The 12,879-nt window shown below is 41.2% G+C and overlaps 1 protein-coding gene and 1 non-coding gene across 7 annotated transcripts in view; one reads left to right on the top strand and one right to left on the bottom strand.

Moving 5' to 3' along the window:
* HHAT (hedgehog acyltransferase) overlaps nt 1–12,879 on the top strand; it is a 347,324-nt gene that overhangs the window by 45,590 nt on the left and 288,855 nt on the right. The gene's annotated exons all lie outside the window — the stretch shown is intronic.
* On the bottom strand, nt 1,875–1,989 carry LOC112206946 (U5 spliceosomal RNA). Its single transcript, XR_002941422.1, has one exon. It is a non-coding gene; the product is annotated as a U5 spliceosomal RNA (small nuclear RNA).

The raw sequence follows: 12,879 nt of genomic DNA, 5'->3' as shown, positions 1-12,879 counted from the left end.
GAGGCTGGTGCAATTCTATTCTGCTGGCTGAAGCAGTTACCCTTCTAGTCTGATTAGAGGATAGAGCCTTATTAAAGCAAAGGACACAGACCAAGAGAGTGTTAGACTTTCAGTGCTTTGGGTGCTGGGCTCAAGGGAGGTGTTTTTTTTTTTTTGTTGTTGTTGTTGTTGTTTTTAGATAGGGTCTCTTTCTTGGCCAGGCTGGAGTGTAGTGGTGCCAGCTCCCATAGCCCCCAGAATAGCTGGGACTGTGAGCATGTGCCACCATATCCAGCTAAGTTTTAAAATTTTTATACAGACAGGGTCTTGCTTTGTTGCCCAGGCTTGTCTCAAACTCCCGGCCTTAAGCAGTCCTCCTGTCTTGGCCCCCCAAACTGTTAGGATTACAGGTGTGAGCCACCACACCCAGACTAATTTATTTATTTGTTTTTTAAAGACAGGGTCTTGCTCTGTCATCCAGGCTGGAGTGCAGTGGCATGATCATAGCTCACTGTAACCTCTAACTCCTGGGCTCAAGCGATCCTTCTGGCTCAGCCTCCCAAAGTGTTGGGATTACAGGCGTGAGCCACTGTACCTGGCCTCAAGGGATTCTTACATACATGCTTCATTATTACAAGGGTATCAGAGCCTGAGAAAAATTTTAATCCATCACATATTGAGCACCATGCTTTTCATTACTAAAATATTTATTTCTAACATTCCTTATGCTAGTAAACTTTCAGGTGCAGCTTTAGGTACCATGTTGGAATTATTTGAATTGTAGTCATGTCTGGGAGTAGATTTCTGATTAGAATCCTTCAAATGCTAACTCACTCTTTCTGGACTCCTCATTTGGATACTTTCAATGTTAAGAACTGTCCTTAGAGGTGGATTAAAGTTAATTTACACACAAACATGGAAGTGCTGTAACATGATTCAGACTTATATAAGTGCCATAACAAGACTCAGAGAGAAAGGGGGACAGGATTATTCCAGCCTAGGGCAGGTTGAATAGTGGCGGGATCTGAAATTTGGGGGGAGGTATGGGGAAGTGGGAAGGAGGGAAAACATTTCCTTCTCTCAGTACATTTCCTAAAAGTGGTGCCTGTCAGCATTCTTAAAAAGGTTATTACCTTTTAAAATCATGACATGACAGTTGATAAGCCTTTGTTAAAAAGAAATTAAGCAGCAGCAGCAAGGTAAGAGCGAGATCACAGGGGCACGTGGGAGAAGATGTAAAGTGGGGTGTCTTTGTGTGGGGAACTGACTGATGCCACTTTCAGGGATGACAATAGCTGCCGAAAAGTTTGAGATGGATGAAGGTTTGTTATTCCATCATGATTTTGCTCCCAGGTTTAATGAAAGCAAAGCTCAGGTCAAATTCTATCTGGCTGTGTACGTTTATTAAACACTTACTAGGCAAGCAGTGGAAACCAGTTTACACCAAGCTGATCAGTGGAATTGATGGAGTCCTTTAAGGAGCTTGCATCACCACCTTGCATTGAATTTCTTACTAGGTAGATAGATAATAGAATATTATCTAGAGAAGGATGGATTTGGGGCTTTTTCGCAGACAGGCAACCAGAAATTCTCCCAACTATGTGGCTGAATTTAGGATCTTAAAGGCCATCACTTAAGGGGGAGTCTCCAAATTGTCTAAGCCATTCTGTGTCTCCAATGTTAATGTTGCTAATTAGCAAGTCAGATGTCACCAGGGAAAGTTACACAGACTTTCATCATGCAAGTATTCAAACCTTTGACATAGAAAACAAGAGTTAACTGTCATTGAAAATTCTGTTACACAATGCTTAAACAAACAGCAACAATAAACCACTTAAACCTAAAGCTGCACCGTAATGTTTTTCTCTTGAAGTCTTTTTTTATAAAACATGATTTGCCTCGCCAGGGCAAGGCTTGCAAAAAATTAGTTTATAACTGATTTGTTTCTCTCCACGGAAATCTTTAGTAAAAGGCGAAAGATTTATTCGATCTGAAGAGAAACCAGTGAATACTACAAATTACTTCAACTTGTTGTAGTAACCGCAACTCCTAGTACGCCGATGGTGCCTACAGTTCGCACAAAAAGAATTACTGCCTACAGTTTGCACAAAAAGAATTCTTTAATCTTCACATAGTTAGAAATGTTGAGTCAAAAGAAATATTCTTTTAAGCTTTAAATAATTTACTATGTGCAGGGTACTATGGGTATGCAAATGAGATGTTGAGTCATCACCTTGAGATTCCACACCTTGTTATTCACCGGGTGCCTTTGGTGCTACCACTAGGGGGCGAAGTAGAGGACATGCTAGCTGAGTTCTAAATCCCATCCTGGGTTAACCATGGAAACTCGTTTTAGTCCTTTTTGTATAATGGGACTTGGAGTACGATTTGTTATCTTTAGCATCATCTTATTTTGAAACAATTACACATTTACAGGAAGTTGCAGCAGTAGTACAGAGAGGCCTTGTGTACCTCTACCCAGCTTTCCCAGTGGGGAATCTTTTTTTTTTTTTTTTTAATCCCTTTTAATTTTAGATTCCAGGGGTACATGTGCAAGTTTATTACCTGGGTATATTGTGTGACGCTGAGGTTGAGGGTATGAATGATCTTGTCACCCAGGTACTGAGCACAGTACCCAGTAGTTAGTTTTTCAGCCCTTGCCAGTCCTCCCTCCCACCCCCCAGCAGTTCCTGGTGTCTGTTGTTGCTAACAGGAGGACCTGATGGTTAGCTCCCCAGTGGGGAATCTTCCATAGTGAACTCAAACCCAGGAACTTGACATTAGTACAACCCACAGACTTTAATCAGATTTCACCTGTTTTGCAAGCACTTACTTGTGTATATGTATATAGTTATATGCGGTTTTATCACATGTGTAGATTCGTGTAAACACCAACATGACAAAGATACAGAACCTTGAAGAGCTACTCTGTGCTGCCTCTTTGATGGCCATACTCACCCTCCTCCTCTTCATCTCTAATCCCTGAAAAACCACAATGCTTTTAAATATATATGTATATGTGTATGTGTATATACACACACACATTTAGGATTCTTATATCTTATTGGTGAGAAGATATTTTTATCATTCTGCAATGACCCTTTTTGACCCTGGTGATTTTCTTTCTCTGAAGTCTACTTTATCTGCCATTGGTAGAGCCACTCCCACTTTCTTTTGATTCATGTATGTATGCCATATCCTTTTTCATCTTTTAACTTTCCACCTCCCCATTTCATTATATTTAAAGTGAATTCCTGTGGACAGTCCAGAGTTGGGTCTTTTTTCTAGCAATCCATTCTGCCAAGCTCTGTCTTTTAATTGCTGTATTTAATTTGATTGGGGTTTATTCAGCTTCTTGAATTTGTAGGTTTATGCTTTTTGCCAAATTTGGAGATCTTTTTTTTTTTTTGCCATTATTTCTTTGAACATATTTTTAACCTCATATTTTTTCTTCTTTCCTTCTGGAAAATTTAATGACACCAATGTCAGATCTTTTGTTCTTATATCAAGGGTCTCTGAGGCTGTATTTTTTCAGTCAGTTTTCTCTCTCTTGTTCAGATTGGGTGATTTTTATTGACCTATCCTTAGGTTCAATAATTAAAAAAAAAAAAAATCTCACTCTGTCATCCAGGCTGGAGTACAGTGGCGCAATCTTGGCTCACTGCAATCTCTGCCTCCCGGGTTCAAATGATTCTTCTAACCCTCCCAAGAAGCTGGGATTACAGGCATGTGCCACCATGCACAGCTAATTTTTTTTTTTTTTTTTTTTTTTTTTGTATTTTTACTAGATAGGGGGTTTTGCCATATCGGCCAGGCTGGTCTGGAACTCCTGGCCTCAAGTGATCCACCTGCCTCGGCCTCCCAAAGTTCTGGGATTACAGGCATGAGCCACCACGCCTGGCTCAATAATTCTTTCTTATGTAATCTACTTTTGCTATTAAGCCCATCTAGTAAGTTATATTAAGTATAATGCATTAATGTAAATGTTAATATTTATATCAACATTTACTTAATACTTAATTTTGTTTTGCTTATTGTCGTTCCTTAGGCCCTGAGCTCTCTAGCCAGTCTGCTCTTTTCACCATTCACAATCCCCTTACATTTGTTTTATATGTTACATCCAAGGGTTTTAGCTGTCGTTAGTGGAGGGATAGGGATAAATGTGTGTACTATATCTTGTCTGAAAGCAGACGTCTCTGTGTTGTAGCTTGTGTTTTAAAGTAAGTCTTAGGCATCATAAACGAGTTATTTTATTAATACACAAATAGATTTCTGAAGAAAGATGGTGGAAGCAATGGACTGTGGGGGAAGGATGGGGCAGTGTGCCCTGAGGATGTGGTGAGCCTTGGTCTCGTTCTTCTCTGTCTCTATTCCCAGTCTCCCAGGCCCCTGGGCTGCCTGTGATGGCTGGTGGGTTCAGGGGTGCTCTGGGTGGGGAGGTGTCTCTTGGACAGCTTGGGCAGCTAATGGGCAAAGGGGACAGATGTAAAGATGTATGGGAGAACTCCAACATAGCTCTGCTCACCTGTTTCCCTGGTCTTTCAGGCAGTGTGTACAGTAGAAAGGTGGTAGCTGGGATTATGGAGGGTTCCCTTCTTCTTCCCCTAGATAGATGGCAAAAATGTTAGTTCTCCATTTTTCTCTCTGAGATCACACTTTCTTTAATTGGCCTTCTGCCCTGGGGGCCTCCAACATTTTGGGACTCCATGTGGAGTTCCAGTTTGCTATGTCTGCCCACTGCAGAGATGTTCTGTACAAATCAGTTTTCTTGCATATGTGAAGACTTCCTAAGTATAAAGTAAGTTCTTTGAGTGTGAGGATCATTTTAGGGGCTGTGGCCCCCAACAGGCTGGGGATCTTTTTTCCTTCCACGTTATTGTGACTCACTTTGTCTTTTTGATATTCTGGGAAAGTGACACTAATGGTATGTGTGATTTATTAGCATAGTTTGAAGCTGAGGAATCATGATTCTGTGTAATTTGTTCTCTAGTCATCTCATTCTATTACATTTTTTTCATGATCTCCAATTTGTTTATCACCTTTTTTCATTGTTTATAGCTCTTTTTTCCATATACTGTGTAAAAAATAGTGGTTTTCCAATTTGAGAGATGTGGGGAAAATAATACAGTTTTGTGCCTTCAACTTCACCTTGAAACTTAATGTTTCTTTTTAAGCATTTGATTCCTTCTTTGCTGGCTTTAGGAGGAAAGGAAAGGTGGGAATATGGCATAGACAGAGCAGGGAGACAGAATCTATTCAAGTTAAACCGAATAGACTCTGCAGTCTTGCTCTCCTGCATAATCCAAAGTGACTTCTGAGAAACAGGTCGGTAGGTAGAGTTGTGACCAGAGGATGTTACTGAGTTTAGGTTGGCAGTTGGGCTGAAGATACGCAAAATAACTTACCCATGTTAATTAGGTCCTCTTGATGTAATTAAACCCTCTTAAGAGGCTTTCTCTTTTCTTCTCCCACAAAACACCTCCCCTTTACCATTTTACACTGGACCAATTTGCCTGGCTTCTGTGGCGAGGGGCAATGAAGAGGCTGGGAATGGTACACAGTAGAACAGGGCAGCCTGTGCCTGTCCTGTTGGCAGCATCCCTGCCCTTGCAAGCATCTTCACCTATGCAGGAGGGTGAAGATGTTTCAGTAGGGACTTTGTTATTTACAGAAAAAAAGGTTTTATTAGTGGAAGCATTTTATCTTTAAGAAAGTATTGATTGAGAGAGAGTGTTGTCTCTGGAAATTGTAAGCAGTAAAATGATTTAGTTCAAATTCTTTTAGAAATAGAAAAGCAGCTGTTGAAGGAAAAAGAAAACTCTTCCAATAATTGCTCAATGAATCATTAGCCTGAGTTCATTCGGAGAGCAGTGCCTCTTTTGTGCAGAATTCTTACAAAATTAGTCTCCTTTTGTGTTTCTTGTCTGGAGACTTACGGGCCGTTAAGGTCAGTTTGCTGCCTTTGAATGTGCAGGGAAACATTTATGATTTCAAGAACCTTATAAAGGTTTTCCCTGATCTCGGATAAGTCTTACTCAGTGTAATTAGAAATTATATATGGTCTCAAAGTAAACAATAAGTAAATAATGCTATTTAGGAAATAGGTACACAAACATGTATAGTATTTCTGTAGTATTTTATTTTTACAGCTTGCTAGATATGAGGATAAGGAAAATAGTAAATATTTTCAGCTCTATACTGTTTTCTCTGAAGGAAAAAGAGGTATAATAATGAAAAATATAAACCGGTTGGTAAGGTAGGTCATTTCCTTGTTTTTCTTTAAAAATTGATATACAATAGTTGTATAAATTTTTGGAGTACATGTGATACTTTGATACCTCTATACAGTGTGTAATGATTAAATAAAAGTAATTGGGATATCCATCACCTGAAACATTTATCTTTTTTTTTTTTGTATAGAGAACATTACATATCTTTTGGTTTTGAAATACATAAATGCATTTGTGACTGTATTCTAACAAACAGTCACTGCCATCATTACCTAGTTCTTGAGCATTCATTGGGTTGACCTAGCTGGTGTTTTCTTCCATTTCATTTTCCTCCATTGAATAGACTTATTTCAGACTAGTGTTCTTCAAAGTGAACTGTTTTCATAATGCTTTTGTTATAAAGCTGGAGCTGGATTCCAATCAGAGGAGACATTTCTTCCATAGTATGTTAGTCATGGTTCCATTGCAGACAACAGAATCTATTGCAGTTATTTTAAAAAGAGAATTATTGCAGGGATTTAAAGACATTTGAGAATAATAGAAAAACCTGTAGGAGCAGGCACTAAGTGAGCTACCAGAAACAGTTCCAAGAGCCACTGTACACAACATCTGCTGCCACATAGCTCCTTGCTTGAGAACCTAGGGCTCCGGTGCCACATCTGACAGCTTCAGCATCTCTGAACTGACTGGACCCCAGAATCTCCAGCATGGCTGCTGCAGAACAGCCAAAGGGTCTCTGCCACCATTTTCTTCAGAAGTCTCACAGACCATACATTGTTTCTTTACTCTGAGAGTCATAGTGTTTGCATTTGTTCATGAGAAGCTCAGCCATTTTTACACCTGCCAGCTACAGGGAATTCTGGGTTATGTAGTTTTCAACCTTCTAACCTGTAATGTGTAGGAAGTCATGCTAGAGAGGAGTAAATAGTCATGGTTGAGTTAATCGGCAGTACCTGCTGTACAAGCAGATGTTTTCTTCTTAGGAAAAGGTTAAGATGGTTGCTTTCCTGAATGCTGAAGTTCCTTTTTGTTAACCATGGGCTCACTTCTTTTCAGTCCACAGTCTCTAGAACTTTCTTCTTTCCTTCTTTTGGACTGGGTTTGGGATCTCGAACAGCTGAACTCTTATATTTTAACTATGAATGCTTCTAACTGTTTCAGGATATGCAGCTTGAAAACTCCTGGAGTTGTGTTTCTGGGCCTATCAAAGTAAAATCGAGTTTGTTGTTTGTTCGTTTATTTACATATTTACTGAACAAACAAGGACATAGTACTTCATACATTCCTGGCTGTATTCCAAGTGTTCTCCATACTTTAGTTTATGTGTTTCTTATAAATATGAAATGGGTCCTCTATTGTAATACTACTGTACTTTGGCCATGGCTTGAGAGTCAGTAATTGATTTTTCGGAGAGTGGGCCTTGAGTTGGTCAGGATAATTTGCAGAGAAGATCATCCACTGGAACTATTCTGTGAGCTTATGTTTTCTCCCTACCTGGGGTTATAAAGGCATTCTAGGGCAGATACCGGATTCTCCACTTTTGGCATCTCTTCTACCCCTTTCCCAGTAGACTGTGCTGATACCAGGTTCCTAAAAATAGTTTGACTCATTGTATAATCATTCAAATTTTTCAAATTTTTATTGAGTACCTAATATATTCTGTTTATTGAAGAATACAATGCTTAATATATATGTAGACCCTGTCGGAAAGGAGCTCACAGTTTAGTGGAGAGACAGCTCAGTAACCTGTAATTAAAGCACAGTGGGGACTGGGTTTGGTGGCTCACGTCTATAATCCCAGCACTTTGGGAGGCTGAGGAGGGTGGATCACTTGCAGTCAGGAGTTCAAGATTAGCCTGGCCAACGTGGTGAAACCCTGTCTCTACTAAAAATACAAAAATTAGTTGGGCATGGCAGTGTGCACCTGTAATTCCAACTTCTTGGGAGCTGAAGCAGGAGAATCACTTGAACTCAGGAGGCGGAGGTTGCAGTGAGCCGAGATCGTGCCACTGCACTCTAGCCTGGGCGACAGAGCAAGACTCTGTCGCAAAAAATAAAATAAAATAAAAATTTAAAAAGCACAATGGGATAAGTTGCTTTGATACAGGTAACCGTAGTGGCATATTGTGGGAGCATAGGCAAGGGACACCGAGTCCAGGCTGAATGGATGGACTAGTAAAGGCTTCCTGGGAGAAGGCTTGCCTGAGCTGAGACCTGAAAGGTATGTCCTCATTCACATGATGCTTCAGTGATGGTTTTTCCAAATAGAGGGAGCAAAGTGTGGGAGGCCCAGCTGCATGAATGTGGTGCTGTGGGGTCAGAGGGGTCAATGCAGTTGTAATGTGGGATGGTGGGGGCAGTGAAGGTTAGGTACGACGATGGAAGGGTGGACAGGGGGACAGGGCCATTTTATGAAGAACTGCATGAGTCTCACTGAGAAGTTTCTCTGGAATGCTAAGGGGAGCACATGAAGAATATTAAGTGGGGGAAATAACATGATCAAATATGCTCTTAAAAATATTACTTTGGTGCTGTGTAGGGAGCATGGAATGGAAGGAATAAGGCGAAATGGGTAGAAGTGAGTAGAGAACAGTCTGCGGAATTGAAGTAGGTCTAGCATATAGTACGGGGAGGAGAACGATTTTGCAGTAACTCCAAGACTTTCCTGGATAACAGAGCCTAATTGATATGCTGTAATTGAGTATATGAAGCAGCATATACTAGATGCTTAATAAAATTTATTGAAAGATTTGAATGATTATGCAGTGGGTCATTTAAAAAAATTTTTTACTTTTATTTTTTTGAGACAGCCTTGCTCTGTTACCTAGGTTGGCGTGCAGTGACATGATCTCAGTTCACTGCAACCTCCACCTCCCAGGTTCAAGTGATTTTCATGTCTCAGCCTCCCGAGTAGCTGAGATTGTAAGTATGCGCCAGCACTCCCAGCTAATATTTGTGTTTTTAGTAGAGACGGGGTTTCACCATGTTGGCCAGGCTGGTCTCGAGCTCCTGGCCTCAAGCTATCCACCCACCTTAGCTTTCCAAAGTGCTGGGATTACAGGCATGAGCTACTGCACCCGGCCTCAAATCATTTTTAAGGCTTACCCATGGCCTTTCTTAGACTCTGCTTCATTTGTAGATATAAACTTCTGAGCTGATAGCAAACTATCTGCAAATACCATCCATAGACATAATAAAACAGTGCTCCTGACCCATCTCACTAGGAGATAAACAGTGGAACTATTCAGCAGGTCATGGACTGATTACAAAAAAAATCCAAAAAGACTCCAAAAACAGTGGGACCAGGGATCTGGGTTGAAGAACTAGTGGACTGAGCTAACTGATGTGGCTACAGGGTGAATTTTTCTCATTCACTTAGGGCGTCTCGGTGAGTGCCTTGGCACTTGGCTTGGTACTTTACATTTTAGTCTATTGACCAGGCCTTATTAGCTATGCGTTTGTGTTGTTTTCAGCTGGAGAATAGTCCTCAGTTTTCTGGGGAATGCAAGAGAAAGCACAGAACCAGAATTTTAGCCATCTCTTGTGATAACAACACAGTACTCCAGCTAAGAGGCTGAGAGTGAGTTGTGATCTGGCAAGGTTTAAGGGCGATGAGAATTCAAGGCTAGAAGGAGGAAAGATTTACTCAGTGGTGAGTTGCTAGGGCAAGTCCTTATTTGCCAGGAATTTTTTCTTGTAACTTTCTTCCCTAGTGACATAGGGGTGTGAGAAGAGGGGACGACCCCTTCTGCACGGGTGGGTGACAAGCACTTTCTTAGTATTTCTTTCCTTTAGCCTAGAAAATAATTGTCTTTCCCGTTTTCTGAAAGGAATCTTAGACATTGTGCTAGTGGAGCCCTTCATTTTACACACAAGGAAATTCAATCCCAGATAGTTAAGTGACTTTTCCAAGTTTAAACAGAGGGAGAAATGTGACAAGTACTAGATAGGCTGATTTTTTGGCTCCGTTCCTGCTCCTCGCCATTTTAAAGGCTTACTGAATAGTTGGGCATCTAGGAGACAGATTTAAGTCAAGGTTCTTGCTCCCAGAGAGATCCATTTTTCCCTCCAGAGAGAAAATACAGGAATAAAAGTGATATAATAAATATGCCATAATAAAAGTTCTAGAATTGAGATGTGGATGACGGAGAAGGGAGTGCAATGAGGTCCACCTGGGAGGTAGGGATGGGAAAGCTTCACTCTGGAGCTGACATTTGAATTGTACCATTTAGTGAGTATTTTGTGCATGCCACTGGGCTGGCTTTGTGGTTACGGGGCATAAATGAGGTGCACTCTAGGTTGGCGATTGCCTAGTCAAATAGTGTTGTGGAGCAAAGGGGTGGGAAGGGCAGAAAGTCCAGGTACAGGGACAAGCATGAGTAGAAACATCTCAGAAAAGGGTTTCCTCCTTGGCTTCAGACAGGCCTAGGTTTGAAACCCGGCTCTGCCCCTTACTAGGTTTGGACAAATAATCTGCTTTCTCTGACCTCCAGTTAACTCATTTGTAACACGGAGTTAAAAAACAGAACTACTCAAAAAAGAAAAAAGAAAAAGTGAGCTTCAGGCCAGGCACAGTGGCTTATGCCTGTAATCCCAGCACTTTGGGAGGCTGAGGCTGGTGGATCTCTTGAGGTCAGGAGTTCGAGACCAGCCTGGCCAATGTGGTGAAACCCCATATCTACTAAAACTACAAAAATTAGCCAGGTGTGTGTGGTGGTATGCACCTGTAGTCCCAGCTACTTGGGAGGCTGAGGCACGAGAATCACTTGAGCCTGGGAGGCAGAGATTGCAGTGAGCCGAGGTTGTGCCATTGCACTCCGGCCCGGGCAGCAGAGCGAGACTGTCTCAAAAAGAGCTTCAAATCACTGACGAAATAAAAAGAAAAAACCCCAAAACTTATTTATTTCAACTACATGACATTCTGGAAAAAGTAAAATATGGAGACAGTAGAAAGATCATTGTTTGCCAGGGATTGAGGGGAGCAGGGTCAGGGTGGGAGGGATGAAGAGGTAGAGTACAGAGGATTTTTAGGGCAGTGAAACTATTTCATATGATATGACAATGGTGGATATGTGTTTTTATACATTTGTCCAAACCCATAGAATATGCAACATCAAGAGTGAACCCAAATGTAAACTATGGACTTTAGGGTATCAATGTAGGTTCACCAGTTGGAACAAATATATTACTGTGGTGGGAGATGCTGATGGAGAGGGGTTAAGGGGTCTATGGGAACTCTCTGTACATTGTGCTTAATTCTTCCATGAACTGAAAACTCTCTAAAAGATAAGGTCTATTAAACAAATTGAGCTACTTTAAAGATTGTTATGAGGTTGTAATTAGAAAACACATACTCGAATGTTCATCAGTGACTGGGAAGAAAGGACAGGTCTGTCAGTTTCACTGACATATGAGGTTGAGTTGCAGCGCTGTTACCCCTCTCATTCTGCAGTGGGTTTTTGGTGTGTCTTCATTGTGGGGTGTGGTGGTCTTGGTGCTGGGGGTCTTCCTATTTAGACTTTGAGCTCCTCATGGTGCCTAGAGCAGAACTCCGCTGTGGGTAGGAAAAGAGGCAGTTACAAACACTAGGCCCAGACCCTTTCCTTTGTTAAGAAAGGAAAAAGTGTTTTGCTAGGACGTTAGAGTTGCTATTTAAGAAACCCAGAACAATCGTGTCTCTCAGAGTCCTTAGTATTGCCTGGTAGCAGAATGCAAGCCTCAGAATAAACAACCACATTTGTTAACTTGTTCAGTGAATTCCGAAGTCTGGGTGCCCAGAACTTTGAACGGTGAACAGGAGGATGACTGCTCTGTTGGTGAGTGTTAGGTAGCAGCTTCGGAGTATGTGCCCTCCCTGCCTGGGAATGGTACAGGGCGGGCTGAGCTGTTAAGGATTCTGTGAGTTTATGAACATTCAGCTGTAGGAAGGCATAATCAGTCATGTAGATTGGTCCCCAGGCTGGTAGTATCACATCACCTGGAAGCTTGTTAGAAATATAGAATCCCAGGCCCCACCCTTGATTGACTGCATCAGAATCTGCATTTTAGCAAGATGCATAGGTGGCTTGTGTCCACCTTGAGGTTGGATGTGGGTGACTTCTCCTTGGAGTACAGCCTCCCTGCTTCCATGGAGAAGCCTGTCTAGTTCTGCCTGGCTGAGATTTAGCTCCAGTTTGTATCTGACCCCCTTAGAGTGCCAAAGAAGAGGTTCCTAATTGACTAATAACCATGGAGTCAAGAAAGAAAATGGGGGAAGGGACAGAACATGATGTTGTTCCTGATTTCAGGCTTTCATGTTTGCCTTGAAATATGTGACTGAGCTCAGAGTCTATAAAGCTTTTGCTTCAAGAAGCAGTGAGTCAATATTTTTCTTACCCAAATCATTAAACATCATCTTGACCTATTCCTTGTCCCAGCTTTTCTGTTTGGTCATTTCCCTTAGGTAACTTTTTTAAATAGGGAAGAATAGACATGAGAGAGACATTTTTATTTCCTTTAAATGAATGTTTTCTGTAATAATTAGCGGTGAAAGGCCATGTGTAATTTTTGTTGATGGGATTTTACCAGCAGAGTTTTCAGGAGTCCTGGACTTTCTGGTGGAACAGAAAGTCTTATATGTTTTGTTGTATTATATCCTTTTTTCCCCCCTAAAAAATTAAACTTGGAGAAG

Source organism: Pan troglodytes, chromosome 1, assembly GCF_028858775.2.
Source record: "Pan troglodytes isolate AG18354 chromosome 1, NHGRI_mPanTro3-v2.0_pri, whole genome shotgun sequence".
In the NCBI taxonomy this organism is placed as follows: Eukaryota; Metazoa; Chordata; class Mammalia; order Primates; family Hominidae; genus Pan; species Pan troglodytes.
This window is presented reverse-complemented; position numbering and strand designations above follow the sequence as displayed.